Consider the following 27,118-nt stretch of genomic DNA (forward strand, 5'->3'; position numbering starts at 1 on the left):
CACTCTGCTTGCTGGGCATCCTCCTCTCAATCTCAATATTCCATTGCAAGACAATATGCCCATTATCCTCTTTTCCTTCCCTCTTGAAGTTTTTCCCAAAAGCCTCTTCTCCTTCACAACAGTGTCTATAAATTCTACGTGTATTTTTCTTAACGTCCTTTTGAACTTCATCTATCCTCCTCCCTACCACATCTCGAATTTTACCAAGATATACTTGAAGTTTATTGTAATCGAGCAAATCCCGGAGCCCTTCGATGCCACTTTCCATATCGATGTTTACAATAATCTTTGAGTTTTTTCTTTGATGCCGTTGGTACTTTGTCCACCTCGGTGTAATACACATGCGTAATAGGTGAATTACTATGGGATATTCACTGCAAGGTCAAAGAAAACACGATTCTTCAAGTAGTTTATTCCTCTCCGCAGGTGTCACGTATTGATCCACCTGGAGACAGGTGATATCTGCTTTTGCAAACCTCCTCAAATTATATACATGCTAATTATTTAATTATTCCAGATCAGCATGTTTATGTGGATGGCGCAATTGGGTCTAGTACTAATATTTCTTAACCTTATCCTATTTCCTAAACTTATCCTTCTCCAATTCATTTCATCGTCAGTGTGCAGCGGAATTGGTCGAGAAAAATTCCGTTCTTCCGTTTCTCATGAAGTTGCCTTTCGTTAGAATGGTATGAATTGTTGAACCATGTACTTTTGTTTGTTCTACAGGCTAATGTTGTGCTTATTGTGGTTTTATTTATTCATACATGAACTAAAGCATGAGTTCTGGGTTGGCAACCGGCCTTCTAGGTCCATCCTCTTTAGCCCCCCTCCAATTCCACACCCCCGATTCCTGTGATCCTAGGAAAGACATAATTAGACATCAATTTGCAAATGCGAAAAAAATTCTAATGATCTCGTATTGAATCTAATTAGATTTAAGTAAACATTCACCGAACATATTCCTCTTTCAAACAAAAAAACGTGTAGCTAATCTTTAATAATAATTAGTGGAGCCATGCAGTAACCACATCCGATGGGCAATAATACAGGACTTCAAAGTTGAACTAACTCACAAACGCATGGAAGCAGAACGCGTGGGAAAGTTTAGAAATTCGCATGTGTGTGCCGTATATTATTGGACACTGATTGAGGTGTCATAAACAGTCTTCTTATCGACCTAATTTCGAACGCCAACGAAACTTTTCTCACGGCCTTAAGCCGTCCTCCCACTCCACTCTACTCTCTCCATGAAATTCCAGTCAATCTATTGGAATTGGGACCATTTAGTCGTGGGCCCACTGATAATTGCTTAAGCCCCATTATATTTATTGCCAATCGTTTCTAGTCATCATTTGAAGTTTTACTATTAATTAATCACTATAGTCGTCCATATTCACTTTGTTGGCTGGATATTCTGTTGGTGGTTTCATAATTGTTTTCCGGAATACAGTTTGATGTTTTTTTGCAGATTGGTGATTTTTTACAGATTGATGATTGATGTGTATAAACTAGAGTGAAAATATGAAATTATTGGCGATCACATCCTGATATTTCTCGGAGACTAAGCTTCGATAAACCGTGCCGAAATACACTCTATGGCCGGAGATCAATCTCTTTTTCTCCTTTGGAACAATCGTATTAATTAGTAGTTGGCGAATTAGTTGACTATTACCGCACCCTCAGCTCTACCCAAGCGGCGTGAGTATCAGATCTTCCTCGGAAAAAATAGGCGGCACAGTGTAAGGAATTGGCCCGCCCACCCTGATAAAGCAACAATCCTCTTCTTACGGGGGAGAGGGGGGTCGATTATTTCAAGTCTTTTGTTTCTTCCTTAGCTATATCGTACCCCTAATAGCCTAAGAAGGAATCAGAAAATTTCTTGTAATTACCGTTTCATGGCGCGCTAAAGCATTAAACCGTTCTCATGAAAAGCGGAAAGAATTGAATGCATCATGATTCTATTATAGGAACTGCTGCTCACCATCTTCGAGCCACGTGTTATCAAAGGGATAGCCCGACGAAGGATTACAGTGTTTACTCGTGCGTTGGCATAAATATAATACGGGGAGGAACCATGCCGTCTGACACTTCCCGGAACTACATCCATTGTGTTCATCTCCCCACGTGATTCCTTTGCTCTTTTATTCATCCACTCCGAATCACATCTCTTTCTTCATTTCCATCCTCTTCTCTGCGTTGTTCTCCGCACTCCCGAGTTCCAAACTCCTCATGAAACGCTCTGAAATAAATTCATTACGAAATTTATTGGCTAATGTGCACACCATCACGACTCTTCGATAACCTTCTCTCTGTATTTTTTTCTTTTTTGAAACGTACAGTTTCATCTTGTTTTATGCTCCGTGTATAAGGGATATTTTTTTATTTTTATGCCACCGTCCCGCAACAAAAGGACAATTTACGCTCAGAAGCACTATCTCTATCCAGCACTGTAAAAATCTGTATAACTATAATCTCTGCTACTGCCATGGTAAGAGTCGAGAGGGAAGGTGGGACCTTAAAAATTCTGAGCTATCGTCGAGTCCAATATAATTCCATTGAAATTCAAATGTTCCATCGGGTGGAACGCAAGGAGGTGGGCGACCCGATGGTTTCAATTTCACCCGCATAAAGTCGTTCCTTTTATCTCCCTCCATGCTCTACTCCATTCGATTCATCTCTCCTCCAGTCTCGCCATTTGTATTTTATGGCCCTCGCTCCGCGAGGAAACAACGCTCAGGGTCATAATAATATCCCAGGAGCTACTGGGATACACCAAAGGATCAGGTGGGGGTGTTTAGCTAGTTTCATGAAACACTGCGCGCTCATGCGTTTCGTTTCTCGTTCTGCTTGCCGTCCTGCAAAATTTTCTGGTAGGCTTTGGCCATTCAAAAGGTTTGGGAACGGGTAGAGGAAAATTTAAAAAAAAATGTATTTTTAATCCAAAAAAGTTGATATTCCCAATGTTGATCTGCGTACGAAGAGAATGGTGTGCCCAACAATTCTCCCTTTCAATGAAATTCGTCCTTCAGCACTGCCATCGGTTCTCACAGTATGACGAAATGGAGAAGTCACAAATCAATGGTCGTAGTAACTAATCGCCGTTAATGTCTTTGGAAGGATCTAAGATATCTGATACCATACATGGATATACATACAGGTATATCAGTCTCCTTATATGTTTACACCATGTTTCCCATATTATCTCTGAACTACTCGAATAATAATTTCATGTCAAAGGCTTGCAACTTGTAAATATGTATGCTGAAAGTTTAAAGGAATATATTCCCAGTTAAATATATTAGATATTTTTATAATTATAAATTTACAAGAAATTAGATGTTTAGCATGATGCAACATTAATGACACCAAATTCGTGCCACCGCGAAAAGTGTATAAGAATTCTTCGAGAGATTTGCCTGACAAGCATAGAGGTACCATAAAAAGCCGTAAACACAGTAATCAACCCGAAGGTCGGTTTGGTAGGTGATGGTAGAGTTCACCCAGTACTAAGCCCTATACTGCGTGTGAAATTCACCCATCAGGGGGTCAGTTCCTTTCCCTGTGCCGGTTATGGTTTCCCAGGAAGATCTGGTACCCGAAAAATCACATAACTTGTGTGGAGTTGCAGGTGCCAGGAGAGGCTTTCCCGGGAATCGACAATCCTGCAGTGGATATTTCTAAAACATTGCGCATGCTCTACGTTAGTCTCCTCCTTGAAATATCCAGAGGATTAATACTTGAAGCCTGTTCTGATTTCATTCCTAGAATATACTGACTTTTGGATCTTCATAGAGGCTACATTCATAGAAGTCACTTTTTGTACTCATAGTTTTTGCTTAAATTCCATGCCCATTAGTACGCTTGAAGTCTTACAGGATCTTAAAACTTTGATTCTAAAAGATTTTAGTTTTGTTCTTACAATCCCTTTACACGATGGATACCCCTAAAAAGATATCACACTCATATTATTAACAATTATTTTGCGAGAATGATAATAACTTAGAATTATATTCTGGAATGAAACCTCCATAAAGTATAATGCCCTTAAGGTATGTAATGCAAGCTTATTCTATGTATTTGTTATTTTATAAAACTTTCACAATCAACGTTGCTTCCAGCAACAACTTTCAAGCAAAAAAGATGCAGAACGTTTCCCAATGCCCACATATGATGTGTCTTAACGCGTGCTGATTGAAACAAATTTCTCAGGAAAGGTGTCGTTCCTCCTTAGAATTTTATTGAAAACTATTTCTTTTGGGCGTAGGAATCGGTTATACCTTCTTAAATTGAATTTAAAACATAAAAAAGAACATTAATAATGGATAATCAGGATAGTAATATATTTTCTACCTCAAAATTCCTGTACAAATAAAATAGATCTATTCATTACACAAAAACGATTTTGAAGTGTAAAAATCATTCGCCTTGACCAAGAGCTCGGTTAATGCGAAATGTAGATGTGGAAATATAGATTGGCGGGTGACTCCGTTAATATTGCTGTCGTGGCATCTCCACCAGTTCTTTGAATTTTGGGTTTAAACATATTTTGGAATAGCTCTAGTTAAAAGTGTGAGCATTGAGCAGTTTTGTTCGGATTTATACAAACACTCCATTAACTACGTTCTAAAGTAATCCCTAAAGATAATCGTTCGTTTGTGCATCGCATATGCTGTGCATAGCTTTGTTAGTTAACAGACTTGTCCGTGTGTAAAGGTGTAACGGCGCTAAAACCATGTTTCTGAACGAACAGGCAGGCTAAGATCCATTTCGGTGAAATACATGGCTTGCAGTACGATGCCGTTTTGCGGACAAACCAGGCAATGCTAGTTACGTCAGAGTTGACTAACGAGTCTCGTCGGTAGGCGGAGAGCAGTCCCAAAAGGAGGATTCTGCGCGAGTATGGGAGAAATGCACGAATGAATGGAAACATCAAATATAAGGAATCGATTGTTTAGGTGTAAAAACAAATTGTTCGTATTAAAATCAGGAAATTAAAAAATTGTCTCATAAAAATCATTTTCCAAAATGTTAATGGAGGCTAAATCTCATCTTGGCCGTAATTATAATCACTTTGAAAAGTGGTTCGCTATTATTTGAAGTCTGATGTACTCCTTTTGGAGCAGAAGAGAGAACTGTCGATGCAGTTCCACGAAATTAAAAGTAGCAGCTGTCGCTCTAAAGCCAAACATCGGAGGTTGAGCGCCGTTGTTGTGGATTATAGAAAAATTTCTCAATTAGTTCGATTTCGTCTATTACCATGAATAAGTACGGTTGGCATCGACATCTCGATGTACAATTAAAATTTTTCTATTGAATTGTAATTGATGGAACATCGAGTAACGAATGCCTTATGAAAAGCTTAGCATTTATAATCAATACTGAAATTATTTATTTTACTGATTCATATTATTTATAGCTGTCACCGTTAGATTTGACTAAAAAAATGTATGTTGGCTAGAAAATATAAATTTTAGATTCACGTAAGAGATAAGGCCCAATAAAGAAATGTATTCCCAGCATGTTAATTTGAGGATCCTAAGGTAGGATGTCATATGATGATGATTACTAGCGAGTAACCTTAATGCAACCTTTTATACTTGTGATGAATATTGAATAAATAGAAGGGTATGTGTAAAAGCATGATGGTATGCAGCCTATGGTATGCTTTGACCTTAGATTTTATTGTAAAATGAAAATTTTTACAAAGCGTGTAATTTATAAGAAGCCACAAAATCTTGTAACCTTTAACTAATTTGCCTGAGACTGTAATTACTCCAATTTTGTGCATTTAAACGAATAAGGTGGGACTGTTAACTATTCTATAATATCGGATTATGTATTTGGAATAATGAAACTGTATAGTCTACTTGTATAACCTAATCTTTCACTACCATTTTCATATCGTGAGATTATGTATGTATAATCTGGTTTGAGCCCTTGGAATATTACTATTTTTTATTTAAATACACAGTTTAGGATTTTAATGTAAAATATTGCAGTTTCAATTTAATTTTTGCAAAAATTTCAAATTTTATCAACACCGATATATCACAATAAAAATTCATTTATTTTATCTAACACCCTGAATTAGTAACTAGTTTCTCTGACCCCATTCCCATTGGAAGAGGATACAACCAATGGGAGAATCCCAAGGCTTACATACTTCAGGCAATGAAAAATAATTACACAAAACAAAAATCATTGGATTAAAAGCTATGATTTTATCTCACGTACATAAAGACATAAAAACATCACTGATTGAGATGATTAGATTGTGACGGTTGATGCTAGAGAATGTTATAGAATGGATTTAGAACTGATGAACTCAGGATATATGTGGGAGGCCTAGAATATCAATAAAAATATTGCGAATTAAAATGTATAAGATCGGAAATTAATCATTTTGAGGTTATGAAACCAATACAATAATGCTTAATAGAGGTAAAATATAATGTTTGCGGATTTCAGGAAGCATTTGATAATACGTTACCACCGGTTTAATTACATAGTTGACATGTTTAGATTTACCTGTGGATAGCTTATTGGTGAAATAATATGAGTTTTTGGGTTATATTCCAAAATATAGAGCTTGAAAATTTTAAATTTAAATCAATTTTACTTATAACATATACTTCCCTCTCACCAAAAGTGTCCAACACGTTCAGTAAAATATTATGTAGACATCGATTCCTAATAATATCTACTTTTATTTTTATCAAAGTTTACGAACCGATATAATTCGGATCTATGCAAAAATAATTAAATTGAATTCAACTGTAATTTGGCATTAAATATTCCGAATTAAATATTATCCGTTGATCTTCATGAAAGGGACATCTTTTTTTTGCTGACATCTCCAAACTTTCAGTACAAGAGCACAATAATTACGTCTAATTTACGTAGAAATAAAAATACGTATATCCGTATAAATACGTCTAATGGACGCTCTTGTGAGGATAATATTTGAACAAGACATTGAGTGAATGGAATGGGAATTCATTTGCAAAAGAGTTAGGTACCTGCATGATTTCCCCAGGAAGCTTTGCTGTCGACTGACCGAGCTATTCCTCCTGTGCATCGCGTTGAAATCGATTTTAAACGGCGGAGGGAACCGCAAACAGGCCAGAGGGTTTGCGTGCCTCCGAACTCTTGTAAATCCCTCGTAATTGATGTTCTTGGCGGGTGAAGGGATAGCGAAGAGGAAGGGTTTTGAGATCACACACTGGGGTTGTTTTCGGCGAATGGCCCCTTTTCCCCCGCCCCCCTCCCTTTGATTGACGCGGGTGCTCTCCTCCCGAGGCGTCCGTGAAGGGGTGTGTCGGTCGACTGGGGGGGGGGGGGAAGACGGGGGACGGAGAGGACTGGCGTGTGGGAAACTGGAGAGCGGAGCACGAGATGCGAATTCTCTCCGCCTTCGCGAATTTTTCCTCCTTCGAGTGCGTTCCCCTGATTTCGCCAGGAGGCGTCCGCCGCTCTGCCGCCAGTAGGCTGTGTGGCGATACGAAAATCGACGCGAATCACTTTCGTATTAATACTCCCGGAGTCCGTTTCTTAAATCTACCCGTTGGCTACAAGAATTCTGAAAGCGGTCAAATTTTAATGTAAAACTTTTTGAATTCGATTTCCTTATAATGCAGTCAATTTACGAGAGCTTAAACCACAGTACATTTCAAACTGATTCGACCGCATATTACCATCCGCAGACAGCGTAAATGCAATTTGCAAAGGGCTTGTAAACTGCCTTGTAACTTTGAGGAACGGGACACGAGGGTCTCTAATTGTCCCATATGGTCACTATGGGCGGAGTTGACAGAAACCGGTCAGGTAAGCACTAAGCAGTATTGTATATTAAAGAAGCATTACTTAGTTTATTATTAATATTCGATATTTTTAGCGTTTTCTTTCACAGCGAGCTTCCTTATAAAGAGAATAAAAACTATAAACAGAGGAATGGGAAATTATAAAAACAAAATTATAAAATTTTAAGATTTTTGCATCAATGAAACTAATTTAAATTGAACTGTGTTTACTTGCGACGAATAAATTCTGCTAGAATTTTCCCAGTGGCGGTCTCGTCAGGATATGTGCAAAATGAACTACTATCTGACGTGGCTAGGTACGGAGAAAAGGTGCCCGTTTGGCACAAAAATCATCATTAATGCCCAGAAATCGGTGTAATATTATTTAAAATGTTGGGTTTGGAGATGTTGGAAACAAAAATTATACGCAAGGCTGAAATTAATATACAACTTCAAATCGCATGACTTCATAACGATGACAGATTAAGCAATTCTAGCTCTGCATTAGGTACGTTGGTACCTGCATTAGGTACGTGGTCCCACATTCTGATGGCAGATACCAGAATAAAACGTAGTATATAAGTTTTCAATATTTCAATGGGTCAGAGGATATCTTTCGAGGGTAGTGATTTGCAATGTAAATAGACTTTCTTTCAAATTCCGTTAAGTCGTCATATATCATCTCAGAATGGATGAAGAGATAGCCTTTCGGAAGACAATGAAAGGTAAATGGGTTCGATATATTTGGTATGAAGAAAGGGCTAATGTTTTGTTAAAGCAAATAATAATATCACCTTACGCGAGCTCTGAAGCGGACAAACGCATAAGAGTAAATGATGCTTTGTGACTTGCTTGCCTCTCGTACAGAGAAATCTTTGCAGAAATGTTACTTTAGTGTGAAGTGCTCAGTTTGCTATTGGAAAATAGGTACTTTGAATTTTGCCATTTCAGTTGAAGCTATGAGAAAAATTTCGATAACACTGAATCCGTGTTCAAATTTTGTTGATTTTTGCCCTTTGTTCAGAGATTATGTTGGAAAAATTATTAATTAAATTACATGCGATGGAATAAGAAATAGATATAATAAGTCCATTGATTTTATTGCATAGAAAATATTAAACGGCGCAAGAAACCTAATGCTGAGCAATGTTTTCACTCTACCTGACGTTTGAATAACTACCGAAATTGGTGATGGTAGGCGGTAAAAATATCGCAATGGCAGCATGAATGCAAAGGAAAAAACGAACACAATACCACTATGATAATATTTTTTTATAAAAAGGCGGAACAATATTGCGGGTGAAACTTTGTTGATAGAAAATCACGTTAATTTTTTCCTGGCTAATCGTGTCACTCCAGTCTGCATTTTCTCGATTCCAGATTAAATTCGAGATAACGAAGATGATCTATGTCTGAATTAATTCTGTTTAATGTATTTGCGTTGACAACCGAAATGGTGTTATATTTAATTTCCGCAAAATTTAAGTCCCAGCCATAGATATGCGGTAGACATGTTTACTGTTTCTTGAAATTGGGTGAGCGTTTACTGCTTCTCCGCCCGAATTTCACGTAGTTGCTAGTATAAAGGTCGTCGACCCGTCCTTGGAACGTAGTTATTCACCCCTTTTTTTAAAAAGTGATACTGAGCAATCGCTTTTATTTCGTTGTATTGTATGCGCTGCCAGAGAATAGAGCCTGCAGACACAAGCCGGGAAATGATATATCAGAACCCAAGCATCACCACTTAGCGAGTCATTAAGCCATGAACTGCATTCCAACGAATGAGGAGCACGGGTGAAAAACGCTTCAGAGTATTTTTTGCCACCATCGATGCAGTTTGTGAGCCCAATCGTCCTGAAGTCAGTTGGCTTTAGGAACCGGAAATACTTTAAAATAACGAATAAAACTTAAATAAAAGCTTAACTGCTGTAGTTTAATGTCAATGAGATCCTTTGTTGGATTAATGGTAAAGTAGTATTAATTGCCACCCTAAAAATTTGTCGGTCAACGTTTATGAGTTCATTCTGCTAATTTAAGAACAGAATGAGACCGATTCTTGTGTACGTATACGTAAAACATTAAAAAAAATCTAACTTTCTTAATGATGACGTCCAAATACGTACTTTTGCATTACGGGGAATATTGTTTTCCAAGTGCCAACATTTTATGTTTGTCCTTTTTAATTCTTGGCTTCACGTAGCCAATAAAGTGCAGGAACTTAAGTTGATTGTTCATTACGGACAATTTTTATGAAGATCATGGTACCATACTGGGAAACTATAGAGATTGGCCATATTAAAAAAAACTATTTTCCAAAAAGGGAATGGATGGGAAGGATCATCTTCCGTGATCCATGTAATACATACCTGCGCGGGAACGAGAAAAAATACGCTAGAAAATACGTGAAAAAATCTATCACACCATATACTACATGTATATCTGCCACATTATGCTGTAAGGGCATAGCAAAATCAGTTTTCCGAATGATTGAAAGTCTCTTGCGCCATTCGTTTGTTGAAGAATGTTCATTGAATGTTAATCAAATTTCCAGTGCTGCTATTTTTGCAGAAGACAATAGCTATGGATAATGATATTCTATCAACATTTAACCCGATATACATAAAATCATATTTCCCCAAAATATGTATTTAAAGAAAAGAAAATATTTCGCCAATATAAGAGGGAGAGGATTTATTTCAAAATGAACTCGATATAAAGGAATTAATGGCAATAAAATCCTTTGTTCGCTTTCCAGAATAATACTATTTTTATCCTCACCACAAATTTGTCATTCATTTTATTTATGACCGAAATTTGCTAATTTAGGGAATGAATCAGATGAAGCACTGCATAAATACATGAAAAACAACAACGTTTAACGATGGCGCCCAAATAATTTTGCATATCGGAACATAATATTGTTCCAGTTTCAATACGTTTAGGCTACGTTTTTAAAATGTCTCTTTAAACTCAAGATTGACTTTATACACCAGTTACGGCCAAAACTCAGTTTGATGATTGCTAGTGAAGTTTAAAACTGACAGCTAAACAGCCAATAACTGATAGATGATTTTACTACAGTTACAAAGCTCACACACATTAAAGAACATTCTTATTTGTTTATAAAATCGGAGTTGTGAGTAATCTCCTCGTTAAGTGAACTCCCACAGTTATCTTATAATTCAGTTCAACGAGTTATTACTAAACTGGGTTTAAAATTTTGCTGCTTTTAATGTTTTAGTTCGCGTAGCTGATAGACTAGCTGGGATACATATTGAAATATATCGTAAAATAAAGCCATCTTCATAACATCGCCACAACCTAGGATAACCACATGATACACCGCAAACCATTAAAAATGTAATGCAAAGAGCAATTCAAATTTGGTCGGGAGTATTGATGCAATTATTATCATTGGCATTTTCAGGCCAAGGTAGGTTTTGAAAGGACATTTCCTCGGCACAACGGTACTACAATACATTTCCTTGCTTCTCCTACGAAAACGCTACAGTCAGCCTCTCTTCAATTCCGCCTACTTCCCTTCTCCCTGCAGAGGAAGGGAGAGCATTATAGGTTAATGATGACGGAAGATATTCCTATCCCATTCTTTTTTAAAAAATATTGCAATGATAGAAATCAAGTTATTTTGCGTTCATCACCGTTATCAATTAAATTGCAAAGCATCGCTTTGTTGCACTACTTGATCGCGTGTCTTCTTAACCAGCATGTATGAAATATCCTTAAAATTCTACGTATCTCTCCAAATTAACTTCGAAGAATGTTGGTTGACATCTTTGGACCATTATAATCCGATAGAGATGTATTTTTTATATTCTAGGTATTGTTCCGTAGTTCTTGCCATCCATGAGTCGGTCATTAGTCTCAGAGTTCTTCGTCGTCTTATAATATGCTCAGTAATATTTATTATCATGCGTGAAGGAAACAAAAATGAATGTTGCAACAAAAAAGGTCCTTGGTGAGACCAGGGACCTGTACATTTAAGTCAACGATGAAATATCTTGATAACTACTAAGTACAGAAGGTAGAGGCGCTAGAAGATAAAAGAGGAGATATCCCGTAGTCATATCGCAATGCCATCACTGATTTTTAAAGCGCATTCTTCATCCTGTGCATTCTTATTGGGAATATTTGTCCTTCTTCGCAGAGTTTGTGCGCTAAACTTGAACCATGTTTCACCCTTGATGCTCACCCACTCCAAAAATATATGTCGACCTAATATCCCCTTCCATCCACCATTTAACTTTTTTTCTTTGACGAGCCTTATCCTTCAAAATGCCATACCAGCGGCATTTGGAGTAATTTGCGTCGTGATGTACACCAGGGCGTATCGAGCGAAGGGAGACCATTAGCGCGCCTGCCAATATGGAACGAGGGGAATCAGGGGTGAAGGGAGGTGACGGGACTACACCGCGGGTCGCGCGTAGTCGTGGCGGATGTGGGCCCGAGCGGATGACTTGACTCCGTCGCCCTAGGCACACACCCTCTCCCCTCCCAGCGGCAAAGACTCTTCCGTTACGCCTCCAAGTAAGCATGCACGCTGGGAGCGCCCAGAATGAACGAATTTGCCTCGAGAAAAGGGGCCCACTCGAGGGAATGGCGGTGGGTGAAGGATGCGAAAAAGCGTAAGGTATATGGGAGGTTAAAGTGTGAAGGAAGGCGGAAAAGATAATTAATTGACCTAGACTTTGTCCGGAATACGTAAGAAAAACTGGAACTGATTAGGGGAAGTAAATACAAAACTTTTCGGCACAAATTAAATTTTTCTCGCCACAAATCCGAAAAATGTTCCTTTCAGTTTGTTTTTCAGGCCTTCTATTGTTATGATACTCCAGGCCTAGTGTTACCAACTTACCGTCCGTAGATCTGATTTGTTCCACCAAGCTTTACAGTCAGACTCGTAAAGCCTTTTGGAAAAATTGAAGATCGTATTGAGCTGATTAAATGAAATCTTAATTGAAACAAGTGTATTTAAAAAAATATTTTTTCTCCAACTAGTTTTCTTCAGTTTCACATTCATAGAAAAATAATTATGCCAAATTTCTACATCCTTTGGTCACTAATTTCTTCTGCTAATATTTTTGCTGCCTTTAATGTAGGATTAGTAATACAAATTTATTATTCTCCTGTTCATCAATAGTGTTACATTCATACTCCCACGGCAGTAAATTGAAATAAAACTATTTCTTATGTTCAGGCGTCCCTAATGAAGCTTCAGAGTATTATCGTAATTAGTAATTATTTTCGTGTGAATCATTTTCCAATAAATTTTCCTTTCTGACTTTCTCACGAATGTTTCAAGCTCAATGCCTTGCTTAAATTTATCTATTTATTATGATCAGCAGTACTAAAGGTTGGCGAGCCATCTAGAGTTTCCCATCCTATATCTGAAGGACTTCTAATTATTATGGATAATTTTTGTTCGCATTTATATGCATAAAATACTCAGTGATAATTTATTTTTTTCACATTAATCCGAAAACAGCACTTTGGTCTTTACATCGGAATTTAAAATAATAAAAATAATAATGAAATAAAAAATAATAAAAATATAAATGATGTAATAATAGAAATAGTTACCAACAGCCAAGCCAATAGAGAAAAACCCACCTAAGCGGGAATAGAACCCGCGACCTCTGGTTTAGCAGGCGAGGCCGTTACACCGTCGCATTGGAGGCTTTGGGTGAGGAGAAGAATTGAAAGGAAAGAAGATGGATGAAAAGGAAAAGAAACGATGAATTGGAATAAAAGGGGAAGAAAGACGGCTGTTGTGAGAAATAGGAAGGTAGAAAAAGTGGATGCAGGAGAAGCTGGGTGCCAATGAGATGCTGAAGGAGGAGGTGATAGAATAGAGTAAGTTGTAAAAGCGCGGTAGAGGAAAGGAGGGAATGAAGAGACATTTTGGATCTAATTGAAGGAGGTAATACGTGCGCAGATTTAAAGAATGAGTCATTGCAATATGTAGAATCAAAGAATATCATCTGTCATTTTAGTCAGGGGCTTGCGTGAACGATGGACCCAAGCATTACAAAGTGCCACGGTCCTAAATACACTAAGCAGTAATAAGTTACATACAATAAGCAATAACGTTACATAAGTGATACTCTATAATTTAAATTATTACCCAGTGCTATGAAAACCTGGACATTTGAACGGTTTTAATGAAAATTTTTCAATACGAATAACTATCAATTCATTCAATAATGTAATGTCATGCCAGAGGTACATCCAACATCCCATTACATTTATGTGCACAATTACCCTGTTTCGTGATAAGCAGTTGGTCATCGCCATAAATGCTCCTATTATGACTTTGGTTGGTTTTGGTTTGTTATAACTTTGGTTGCATCTCGTATCTACAAAATTCTTTACCCAACTGTGTCTTCATTCACAAAATGCTTGTAAGAGAGAGACTATATTTTATAAGACTGAAGCAGTGACAAAATCGCGGAAGCGGCATTAATTCATTCGAGATGCATTGCGTAGTGCGCCTATTTGACCAAGCACGGTTGAGTCATAAGACTCTCAAACCTAGAAACTGGGCATTATGATATAGAGGTGCCGAGATGATTGAGAGTTATATGAGCGCGGGTGAGGTTCAATGTGCGGTCACTTGATTTGTGGTATAAATAGTGTGTGTATGGTTTACTTAAAATTCATTGGGATAAGTTTCGGAAATAAAGATTTTTTAACGTATTGCTATAATGCCTCAAAATTCTTCAAAGTATATCCTTTGAGCGTCGACACACTTCTGCCAGCGGCTTTTCTACGACTTGGTTAACGGATTCAGGAAGGTCCTTAAGGGTACGCGTGCAAGCTTCTTTGACGGCACTTAGCGTCCAATGGTGTTGTCTTTGGGGGAGGATTTCACGTTTGGAAATAGGAAATAGTCTACTGATGCCAAGTTGGGAATGTAACGGGGTTGGGGAATCGTCGCGATGTCGCTGCAGAAGGACTTCTCAAGCAGACACTCGACTCAGCTTTTGGCCATCCGTCAAAACCTACGGGACGGGTTTTGCGCAGACCTTTCGCATCGCCAATTTTTCAGTGATAATGTTGCGCAGTGTCATCTTATCGATACCAATACGATCTGCGATCATGCGCACACTTAATCGACGATCTGAATTCCGCACTTCACGCTCTCGTCAGAAAAAAAATGTTGCTGAAACTTTGTATTCAAACCTTGAATATCAAAAATAATTCGCAGCCTCGAATGGTGTCACGAGTTATGATGCTGGATGATTGTGCTTTGCGTAGGATAATCTCACTCATCACAAAAAAAATCAAAATGGAAAAATTTTATAGTACCATTTAAAATTTCACCAATAACTCCTTAAAACTTATTTATTTAGCAGATTGTAATGAGGTATCGTGGTTGTAAAATTTTGTGGTTAGAAAAAACTATCTATTAGGTTGGTACCGGAATTAATTTAAAAAAATGTTTGACTGGGCTCACTCCCCCAGCTAAGGTTCTACTTGGGATAATTTGACTATTCTTCCTGTACACTGTTATTTTTTGAGTAAAACCCTCCGCAGTTGACTCATGCTCCTATTATATGAGTAAGTTGTGTAATTTGCGCTACTTTTTGAAACGAGTGACTTCAGCAAAATAGTTTTGACATCTTGACACAACTTCATGAAACGAGCTTCTCAATCTGAATATTAGAGAACCGTATGCGGTATGTAAGACTCCAAAAAGACGTAATTATGTATAGACATGCCTTTACAACCTCTTCCCTTTCTTCCAATAGCATACTTGTTATTGCGACATACACGGTCGAATCTATTTTATTTATTTACACCAAGCCAGTAGTGACGACGATGGTTGAGAATAATAAATAAACAATAAATTGAGATCAATACTCATCCCTATGCATAATTCCTCAAGTTCTTTCTAGCATATTTTAATATCCGCTAAAGGCTTACATTCGAGGGTTATTTTTTACATAGTTATAATTAGGTAATTACCGGTTGAGGTAGGTTTTGGATGCATATAACAACCACAGAAATATTTGGTTTCTCCTAACAAAACACAGCCCAACATCTTACTCTACCACAAGCCCCTATTAATCTGTGTATACTTCCTTCCTTCCTTCATCCCACCCAACCGTATCCATATCAAAGTTTTAACAAGCCTTTTCTTAACAACCTTACTCAATCCCCTGTCATCCATTCCCTCCCAGTGAAAGCTTCTTTGTCTAACGCAATTCTTCTCCTTATGTCCCTACTACTTGGACTATTTTGGTCCAAAACACTTCCGAAATGCATAAACTGTACCATCTGCTCTAGTTTTTGCCCTCCTATTTTAATGCTAAGCTTAGCCTTTCTCTTTCTGGAAATCGCGTATTCCTTGTATTATTTATATAAGTTCTCATCCGATATCTATCACACTGAATTTCCAATTCACTCAACAATTCTTGCAACCCCTTGGCTCACTGACAAACTAGAGCTTGGCCATCACAAACTTACTGATGAAACGATTTCCCCGCCGACATTCCTCCAGTTCTTCCCAAGCCTCTTTAGTCATTTCCTCATATACGTTGAATAGCACTAGTGATAATGGAAAACCCCGCCTTAAACCTCTTCCTAACGCTGCCCATCCGGATTCTCCGCCCTCCACTCGCACCTGAGCTGCCTGAGACATGTACAGATTGCTGATTAGCTCCCTGTCCCTCCAATCTATTCCTATTTTCTATGATATAGTCATTAGTTTTTCCAAAATTCACCCAATAAAAAGTCTTTTGTAAAGATACGCAACAGGCAAATACGTCCTGATTGCATTATGTATTCCTCTTAATTAGTATTCTCATTATTGCTATGGCATCCTGCGTGCCTCTCCTCTTCCTAAACCCAAACTGATCATCTCCTAAGTAATCATTTGCCTTGCTCTCCATCCTTTAGTTGATGATCCTGAGAACAACTTTAGCTGAGTGGGAAATCAAACTTATTGTTCGGTAGTCCTCACATGAGGTAGCCATCCCAAATATATTAAATGGTTTAGAGGTGGACATGAATAGCTTTTAAGTTACGGAATGGAGAGCTGCGACAAACCGTTATCGCTACGTTACTTCTAGTGATGTTTTTTCGTGGTTGTTAATGATTTATATCTCCAAATATAATGCTAAGCGATTACAATCACATTCCTTGACATCCGAGCAAATGCTACTTTCGGCACCTTGTCTTCTGTTTTCATATTAACCAATATCTCTCCAAAAATGGGTATGAACTTTCACCCAATACTTTACCGTTAGAAACTAAAGCTTTATATGCAATTGGATTTACACCATAATTCCAAAAATTACTACAAAACATGCAAAAAAGGTTTTTTCTAAATGTGTTTCTATTCAATTTATCGTCGTATGGACTCAAAATATGGGAAAAAGAATACTAGGTGCGTTTTGATCCTCTAATAGATCGGAATTAAAAATACAGATGAGGTTGATTTGAGCCATCCAAGGACTGAAAAATCGTATAAAAGCAATAAAAAAAGGTTGCTAATTAGGTCCAATCACCTGTTGACAACTGCGAGGACCTTTCAATTTGGCATATCTGTGTGGTGAGAAATGGCGGAACAGGAAATAGTAATAACGTCTCAACTTTAGGACCAACTCACAAACCATTATAGTTATGACGATTTTAAAATATCCTTAATGCGTGTTTTATTTAATTTTTCCTCGTGAGAAATGCGTCTTTTAATATTACAATGTGGAATATTTAATATTAAACGAAGAGACAACCATTACTTTTAATTTTTTGTCGAACTTCGCGCATAGTCTCAATGAGAATATTATATAGGAATTATAATATGCTGACGTAGTTCGTAACTCATACAACCTGATTGTCCTCCTTTGAGGGTATCATGAGGAGAAAACGGTCTGCAGCGTAGAGACAACAATTAATTTTAATTTTATGTCGAACCTCCCGTCTAGTCTCAATGGGAATAATACAAATTGTTGTATGCTATCCATCTCAATTTATATTTCAACTATCTGTACTTCCTTGGATACTGGCTAACTTTGTGTTTACATTCTTTCATTTTCATCTTTCGAATCATCTCATCTGCGATCCATGGTTTCTATTAACAGTTCCTATAGATTCTTTTGTGGTTTTCGATATCCATTTTTTGATATATTTCCATTTTCCCTCAATAATACTCTCTTTTCCTCACTCATGATTTTCTCTGTAGCCTGCTGACTCTCTTTCCTTATCATTCCAATGATAGCTTCCAAATTCCATTACCTAACCCGCCGCCCCTGCCTTATCTTTCTAAATCGAACGCTACACTTCAAGAGTATTAAATTGTGATCAGAGTCCGCATCCGCTCCGGGGAAACTATGCGAGTTGATCATGTTGCTCCTAAATCTGTGAAAAGCTATAATATTACCTAGCTGATACCATTCTGAGTCATCTGGCATTTTCTATGTGCACCAACGCCTTTTGTGGTGTCCAAAATAAGTGATGACTAACCCGTCTCCTACAGAACTAAATTGCTTTGCCTACCGTTGCATTCCAATACCCTATCACTTTCAAATTTTTCCCTTTAGGAACACTCGCTATTGTATCCTATAACTGCTCGTATAGCCTATCGACTTCTTCCTCCTTATGTTCCTCCTTGTGGTATGTATACCTGAACAGTGACCAAGTTTGTCGGTTCTGCTTTTATCTCTACTAGTAATATTCTATCCGTTGCCTGCTCTATGTTGACTACGCTTCTTCCTACCTCTTTATTTAATACTATGGCAACCCCTCGTTGGCTCTCGTCCCCGGCGCTGTATATTATTCTATACTCATCACTCCAGTTTTCCCCGCTATTCTTCCATCTCATCTCGCATTGACCTAAAATATCTATTCCAATTCCTCTTTCTCTCTCTCGCTTTATATTCTCTAATTTTCTTGTCCTCAACATTGACCTAACATTCCAAGTTCCATTTTAACTAATTCGTTATTCTTCTCCTGCGTCTACTGTGCTGCTGCTGTCGGTTTAGCATCGCAAACCTTTCGTGAGATGACGACCGCGGAACCCTTGACGAACACACGGCCGATTGGTCCCATAGTTGCCTGCAGTCATTTTCTCTATACTGCCCATCATGAAAATCTTGGGATTAATAATTCAGGTGGTTTCCCGTTGCCTTCCTCAATAGTGTTTTTAACGTGACACCATCACTTACTGGCCGCCCCACTGGGGTCAGACGCCATTGCAGCCGCCTCACTGAGGAACAGACGCTGCGTGGACTACCTTTCGTCTGGCTCCTAACCTTCGACCTATCTGGCATGGGTGATACTACCAGGAGTAATTATTATTACTCCCGCCAGCACAGCTCTAGTGGTCATATCGGAACGCGCGAGCCCTTCCACCACGTTGTTTGTAGTCCATCGGAGGGTTTTACTCAGTGAGACTAACAAATAAATATTGTACCTTACGTTAAGCAGCGATTATTGATGTGCTTGCATTAAATGCGTACTATATAATGTAATGTTACAAATTGACGTTCATTCTAAATATGAATCCAGGTGTATTGAAGTTAAATTTGTTCTAAAAATTTCAAGGCGTTGGTTTGTGAATTGATTTTAATTATTTTAAATTTGTTTTAAGTCTATTTTAATCCATTAAAAAAACACTGATAGATACACTCGTAATTCTATTGTAGTCTATATTTTCGGCGGTAGTTTTAATGCAAATGTTGATTTAACTCATGTTAAGAAATTAGACCTATCTTAAGTATTTATTACAATGATTAATCACAGTTAATGAGCATTAGTTATGTTTTTCTAAATTACTATCAATATCCAATATTTATTCAACTCTGAAGTAAAAACTACAGTTGATACTTCTGTATGTTATTTATGATGTTTTTGATGTTTATTTTAACTTTTAAGGCATTTAATTCTTACCCTCATCCATGCACTTAGAAGACCGTTACTTTGAAATCGATTCGCTGAAAATTTCCCTTTTAATTCTTGCTATTCAGGGTCTCACAAGTTCCCCAAGTTAATTGCTTCTCATAATTTGTAAAAGCGAAAAAAATAATCCAGGAAAGGAATGTCAAGTCAATGCTATATAAATCCAAGCATCGTTGATAACTGACAGTACGTTATTGAAAAAGACATCAGTCTAAGCTAACTTTAAGAATCTTAAATTTTGAATTCCCTGGTAGCTGTTCACCTAAGGTGTCCAAAATGTAAAAAAAATGGACGCTATAGAAGATGTGCCAAAAGTGGTTTAGCGATTGATTGACCTCGGGTGGAAAATGAATGTAAAATCTACGAAGAGATGGACATACGTATAATGGTTTCAGGACTCCCTTTCCTGTTTTACACTGAGGCCAAGGGGCTCTAGAGATATATTGTGACATCGTGCGTATTTTCCTGCGCAATTGTGAAATTATGGTGGCATGGACAGTCTAGTGAATAATTGAAAATACGCGATAATTTGCCGACTTTAATGTTGACTATACTCTCCTCCCACAATTATTGCAGCCCATCATCATGTTTCAACGCTGATGCTCTTCTCTCTAGGATCTGCTGGGTTATAACTTTACTTTCCGTGAGAAATAATGAATGCTTTTCAGTAATATAGTGTAAGTGATGAACTTACATGTACATAAATTCAATGAAAATATTTTTATGACTTTTACAGAAATCTCACAACCTAAGGGGAAGACATGAATCCATAAAACATTGAGTGAAGTGTTTTTACACTTCGACAGATGAAAAGTATCAACTCTTGAGAGCGTTTGCTTTATTAATTTAGACTTAATTTTTTCGTCCCAACCACCGGAAGAACGGCAGGGTCTCGAGCACGAGCCAGCCACGTTTATTACCTTGTGGAAGCTCACGTAAAAAGCTAAGTTAAGACTTTTGTGTGTGTGGTGGGGGTTTTGAGAGCTGAGGGCCGATAGGCGGAGTGCGACGTGAGGGAGAGGAGTAAGGCTAAGGGAGGGATATCGCAGGTGAGGATGAGAAAGGGAGATGCAGGATGAGGAGTAGGAGCGGGAGGAGTGAGTGCTAAGTCTAATGTGAGCTAGTGGAAATGTGAGGAGGAGGAAAGTGGGATTTGGGGAGAGGAGAGAGGGGGAGTAATGGCTGAGGGAGGGCGGGGTCGCGTCGCGAGAGAGGAGGATCGGGAGAGTACCTACAGGGGGATGGGAGAGAGTGGGGAGCGATGGAACGAGGCGAGATTGGGTGGGGGGAGGGTGCACACGAGGTGGGACCGGAGTTAGGGAGGTCTGGGTGAGCCTTCGCCTTCGGTTAGCGAAAGGGGTGAGATGCGAGGTTTTCGAGAGTGTGGTAAGAGGTTACGGGGAAGGGTGACGGGAGGAAGGGGAGGGGGGCGTGAGGCGTTTGGGTGGGAGCCCTCGCGGTAGGCGTAGTGGGAGGGGGGGGAGTGAGGTGGGAAGGGGACTGGCGCGCGCTGTGTCGCCCCTGCGTCGCCTCTTTGGTCTTAGTCGTCGCAGCCTCGACGACAATGGAAAAGGCGTGAGAGGATAATGATTGGGAACAATGCGGGAGTGACTCCCAAAGAGCACACGCCCACTTCCTGCCAGCATGAACGGGGAGAGTTTGGTGCGTGTGTGTGAGAGAGTGTCGGGTGGTGTGGGGTGGGGGGAAGGATGCAGGGAGGGAGGCGGCGGCGGAGGCGAGGATGAGGGCGCGGTGAGCGAGGTATTTCCAAGCCGAAGAGCCGGGTCCCCGCCCGCCGCACTCTCTTACCCCCCCGCCCCCCGCACCCAAACCATAGACACGGACACAAACACATACGCGCCATCCGCGTCTACTCGACGCCCCACACCTCTCCTCTCCGGCGAAAGAGAGAGAGTTCCACCCGCCTCATCCCCACGCATCCTCACCCCCCCCCCGTTGTACGTGTCCTCCCGTCCCACATGCGTCGAGGCACACGCAAGGAGGTTGATTCTCTCTCTCTATCCTTCTCTTCCCTCTCCAACCCATTTTCTCCCCCCGCCACTTCTCCACTCCTCTCTCTGTTCCTTCTTTTCCTTCTTCCCGTTTGGCGTGCCTTGTGACGGGAAATCCGAGAGGAGGAGGAGGCGGGAAATAGTCGATGGTTCCCTCATGCTCGTGTCTATCAAACATAACTCTCCGAGTGGTCATGAGTTAGCGCACCAACGTGTAGAAAATTTGACTTGAGGGAAGATGGATTGGTGTTGTAATTGGTTGACGCACCTGGCCAGTCCGGGTTGAAGAGTTCCGGGTTCGAGTGCCGGTCAAGTCAAGAGTGTTTATTCCTGGTTCAATTTCCGTGCACATTAGCTTTTAAACACTGCGCGTACGTACCTGCGTACACTGTCCCGTCGAAGGTTTTTTTCACGGGTTAATGGAACTAGTACCTCTAACGAGTTGATGACATGGAACGTGCCAAAGCATTAATTTATACTTTGCCAGAAGCTAGGGTGAAAGTTCATGGAAGTGTATTTTAGAGATGCGGAATCAAAAGGGAATTGAAAAATATGTTCAAGTTAAGATGATTATTTCTCGAGTCTTTTACACTGATTACTACAGTACCACTTAAAGCATTACTGAGTATAGCATTTGAGAACTTGAAGTACTCCAACATCCAAGCTCTATTTTTAGGTGGATTTAATTACCATTTATTTTTTGTATGCTTGGCAGAAGTAAGAAAAAAATGAGAACTACAAATGTTTTTTTCAAAGCAACAATCATACTTAGAGAAATTTTTATCGGCAAAATTGCCAGCAAAATAATAACAGCAAAAATAAAAGCAAAATGTTTTCGTTTCAGCGAATGGTATTTACTTTGAGAAAACTTATAAATACCTGAAAAACATTAAAATGACTTACATTTAAAATAATTGAAAATTAGTAAACAATGAATGAAAGAGACAATTTAAATAAAACCATTCCTGAAAATGTGAACACTACTATTTCCTCTCTCCCTGGGATGAATCATATTTCTCTATAAGGTGTGAGAGCCTAACTCGTAATCCAAGGGTCAAAAATTGATATGCAATGAGGCATTATTTTAATTCGTATGTTCCTCTTCACTCAATATTACACATATTTAGAAAAAATGTCAAAAGACACTCTATGTTACGAGACCCAGACATTTACTCCAAATTCCCTCTCAGTTCTTTCCTGTACCATTTACCCAGTATAACTTAATTGAGCAACTCCAAAAAAATTGAGGGGACACTTTTGATTATTAAATTTTTATCAAGGTTTTTGTAGCTTTGTTGAACATTACCAATTCAAGTATACTGCTTCGGCGGGAGAATTTTATTCTTTCTTCAGTGAATATCACGGACTGCATCTCCTTAATAAAGATTTAAATTATTTCCTATCGTGAATACGCAACCTTTACAGTTTTCAAAACCTGAAATAAAAATAATCTCTGCAAAGTAGCTCTAGTGTGCCAAACCTAATTAAAAACTGAATGTTCAATCCATATTTCACATCCCTTGATAAATTAAGCAGTAATAAATTTTACCTTTCGATTCTTGAAGGAATGAGAAAAAATATTCAAGTTAATGAACTTTTAAAATTCTCGCATTTTGGTGGCATCAAAATAAAAATTGCAAGTTTCTTGAACTCTGGATATGACATTCTGCGATGGGGATGCCACCTCGGAAACTTCAGATTGAGGGTATACCTATTTACATGCCTTAACTTGGCGCAATAAATTGAGAAATATAACTAGAAAATAATTTTTCCTGAGTTTTCTTTTAAATCAATTCAGTTTTTAATTAATAAACTAGACATTCCAGCAAGAACTTTCAAATAATGAGTACTTGGGTACTATTTTAATTCAGAAATTTGCTCGTGCATTGTAAGAACTTTAATGTTGGCATTTAACTCTCAGGCTTATACAAAAGTCACAAGATTAATGTTGGTTTAGGTGTATTTTTCTTCGTCATCTATTATGTAAAGCAGTATGCTAATATCCGGTTTCCATGCGGAATAGCATTATTTATCTTGAACATAAAATCCAAGTGCTTATTATCATTGCGCTTTCAATTCATTGGAAGGTTGGGAAACACTACTACATTTACGGGTTAATGCAGGGCAATGAGATCACAGAGGAGGTGGAAAAATGAAAGATTGGGGACGATTGCTTCATTCCAAGTTTAAAATTGTGTAATCTTGACCCTCTCCAGTTCTCCAATCCTAAATATAGGAAGGTAATCGTTTCAGCATTCCATGATCCAAAGAGTTGGTAATATTTTGACTAAATTTCATTCTACTATGAAATTGTCGTCATACCGTTTGATTTCACACATAGCTGAGCCAACATTATTTAATGATTTACCTTTAATACGCAAAAACCCAACTATAATGAATTATTTAAATAGTAGAATATGGTGCATGAAGCAGGAAGTTTATCCAAATGTATACCCTTATCATTAGCACGAAGAGACAACATGGCCAATTTTTGACAAATTATCCTAAAGCTGAAAGTGCATCCTTTTGGATATTTTATTTTATAATCTTAGGCAAAAGATTTTTTAGCAGAATCTTGACCGAAGGAATATTGAGAAACTGTTGAGAAGAGTAATGCTGTGTACTAACTGTAATCTTACTGACGAGATTTATTGTTTATTATTGCATTAATGTATGCTGAAGATATATGGATTTAATTTCCTGTATTATCAGATGATCCAATTTATAGTTAATTAATCAGCTAATTACATAGCAACTATATCAGTTATGCATGAATTATAAAGTAATATATACACACATAAGTGAACAAATATATATATATATATATATATATATATATATATATATATATATATATATATATATATATATATATATATATAAACATATATATGTTATGCTTTATAATTCATGCGAATTCATTTCAATGCAATGCCGAATCCGGAAGGACTTTGTTCTTTTTTCGGCATCTTTGTGTTGATTTTTCTATTTCATCACTTTAAACTTGATGTACAATTCAGTGTTCACTAATTACGTAAACTGATATGCCCTAGCCTTAACTGGGAAAAATATATTTACTTAGATAACTTAAATATATTGAAACCGAATCTCCACTCAATAACCCTCACGGGGTATGCGAGGGTGTTTTTAATATAATCAACCAATAGCAAGAAAAATTTGCATTTTATATTTGATTTTCCTTGGAAACGAAATTGGCATGGAAAAATCATCTTAAAAGAGGCCAACAGTTTAATGAATTGGTATAAGTAATTTCTCATTGAAAAATCCCGTAGCTTTGTAATTAATCACATTGCCTAACCTGATGAGATCAGATAAAATCAGGCATCAGTCTCATGCCTATTATGGGTGAGTATTTCAACAGGAAGTAGAATATATTTCTAATCCAGCGAGTCAAATCCACCTGACATGATGAGGGCCGCACAACGCAGCGAGGTCTAACAAATTCTGGAAGTAAAACCGGCGCTGGTAGTGTTACATTACTTCATGGAGAGAACGGTGAACAGGAACGAAGCTGTTGACATAATACTAGTATGACATTTCGGGAAAGGATTAAAGAGAAGCAGAGATACGTATTGCTAGCGGAAAAAAGAGGCTACTACAGGACACATTAGCTGGAGGTAGGTGAAGGCTATAGAAAGGATGGAAAACTCTTTATTAGATGGATATACCCAAGAAACGATCCTAGGATGACGTCGGTCGAATCACACAGGCCTCAGAGACTGCAGAAAGGGAAGAGAGGTTCTCAGCTTAGGTAAAATATGAAGATGAAACTCGGTGAGAAACTGCGCATCTTCCACGTAATGTTGACACAAGTGTTCCTTATTTAGAACGGTTCACGATTTGAAATTAATTTATGTTTACGTTCCCTCTCTCAATCACCAAAGAATATCGTTTTAATATGACCACGTAAGTCTCTCCGGAGTGAATTTGGTATTAACTCCACCCGTTGGGGAATGCCGCCGATTAGAATCGAATTATTCCGGCGGTGGCTTTGAAGCCGCTGGCAGTGCCAAATTGTGCGATGGAGCAGAAGTCTCATATGCGTCGTCTCAGGCCGTTTGAATGAAAAGCTGTAGTTATCTCCGAGTTCTGGTGTAGACGGACCATCCCAGTTTCCCGACTGTATTTCTGAAACTGTTTTACAATTCACATTCAAAGTCACCGCCTTCGAACGCACCTGAAATGACAAAGATCAATCGTGGTATTGTACTCAATAGGAAAAGATAATAATTTTAACTTCAAAAAATTTTACATAAGATAATTGCTTTAGACTTATCTCTTAGGCTTAACTTTACGCGACTCGTTTGCGATTTTTGGATCGTAAAACTCAGGATAACTTGGCTGTGTTATTATGCAACATGTATTGCTGCTAGTTTTTGCTGATGTAAAATTTGATGAATGATAATTGATTTTTAAGCACTAAACTTCAAATTCTCAGGGTCATTTTTTCGCCGAATTTTCCTCCATTGATAAACTTTTCCGTCCATTGTTGTCTTCGACCACCCAAATATTTTAGTGAAGCAATTTGTGCCATTACTCCATTCACTGTGGGAACCCTGGCCTATGTGGATAAACCTAATTATAAACTCTTCTCTAAGATCACAAATTAAATACCTTATATTCCACTTTCTTACATGCGCTTAATCTTCTGAAAAAATATTAATAAATAAGCATGAAATTTATTTCAAGTGAAAACCTTCCGAGACTATTTTTTCTTCTTCCTGAACCTAAGCGATACGGCATTTAAGTTATAAAATTATGGCATTATTTCCGCAAACCCTAATCGTCGTGAAGTACATAAGAAGCTTAGTCAATTGTTTCCGACTATGACTGGCGAACGTTATCGAAGCTAGGGACACGATTCGCATGCATTGGTCCTCATCAAGCACCTTTAGGCAAGCGTCGTAGAAACAGATGCGTTTGTATTTCCGAGACTGTAAATTTTAATGGCCAATAATCGAGCGGTTAAGTTACGACCCGGCCCATTTTCCAATTTGTTGAGGAAATTATCTGCCACGCGGGTTTCATATTATAATTAATCGTTCTCATTTAGTCTCATCCTTCTCACCGCCTCCCAGCTTCCGTGTCTTCAGTACTGCTAAGGGGAAAACAAGGTCCCGCATCCCAAAGTAGCATCTCGATCTTCAGTGGCAAACTGTACATGAGAGAGATGCATCACAGTGTTATTTTAGATACTAGAATGTAATAAGTTGCTGTAACATCCCTATAATATTTTGACTTAACGAAAATCAAGAAGTTATCAGTTGCTCCGAAAGTAACTTTTGGCGCTAGTTTTAAAAAGGTTAAGGGCGGTAAACTATTGTAATGTGCCGACTCAGTATTAGTAGTCTTAAACAAAATAAA

This window comes from Hetaerina americana, unplaced genomic scaffold (assembly GCF_022747635.1).
Source record: "Hetaerina americana unplaced genomic scaffold, ioHetAmer1.1.p SCAF_17, whole genome shotgun sequence".
Taxonomy (NCBI): domain Eukaryota; kingdom Metazoa; phylum Arthropoda; class Insecta; order Odonata; family Calopterygidae; genus Hetaerina; species Hetaerina americana.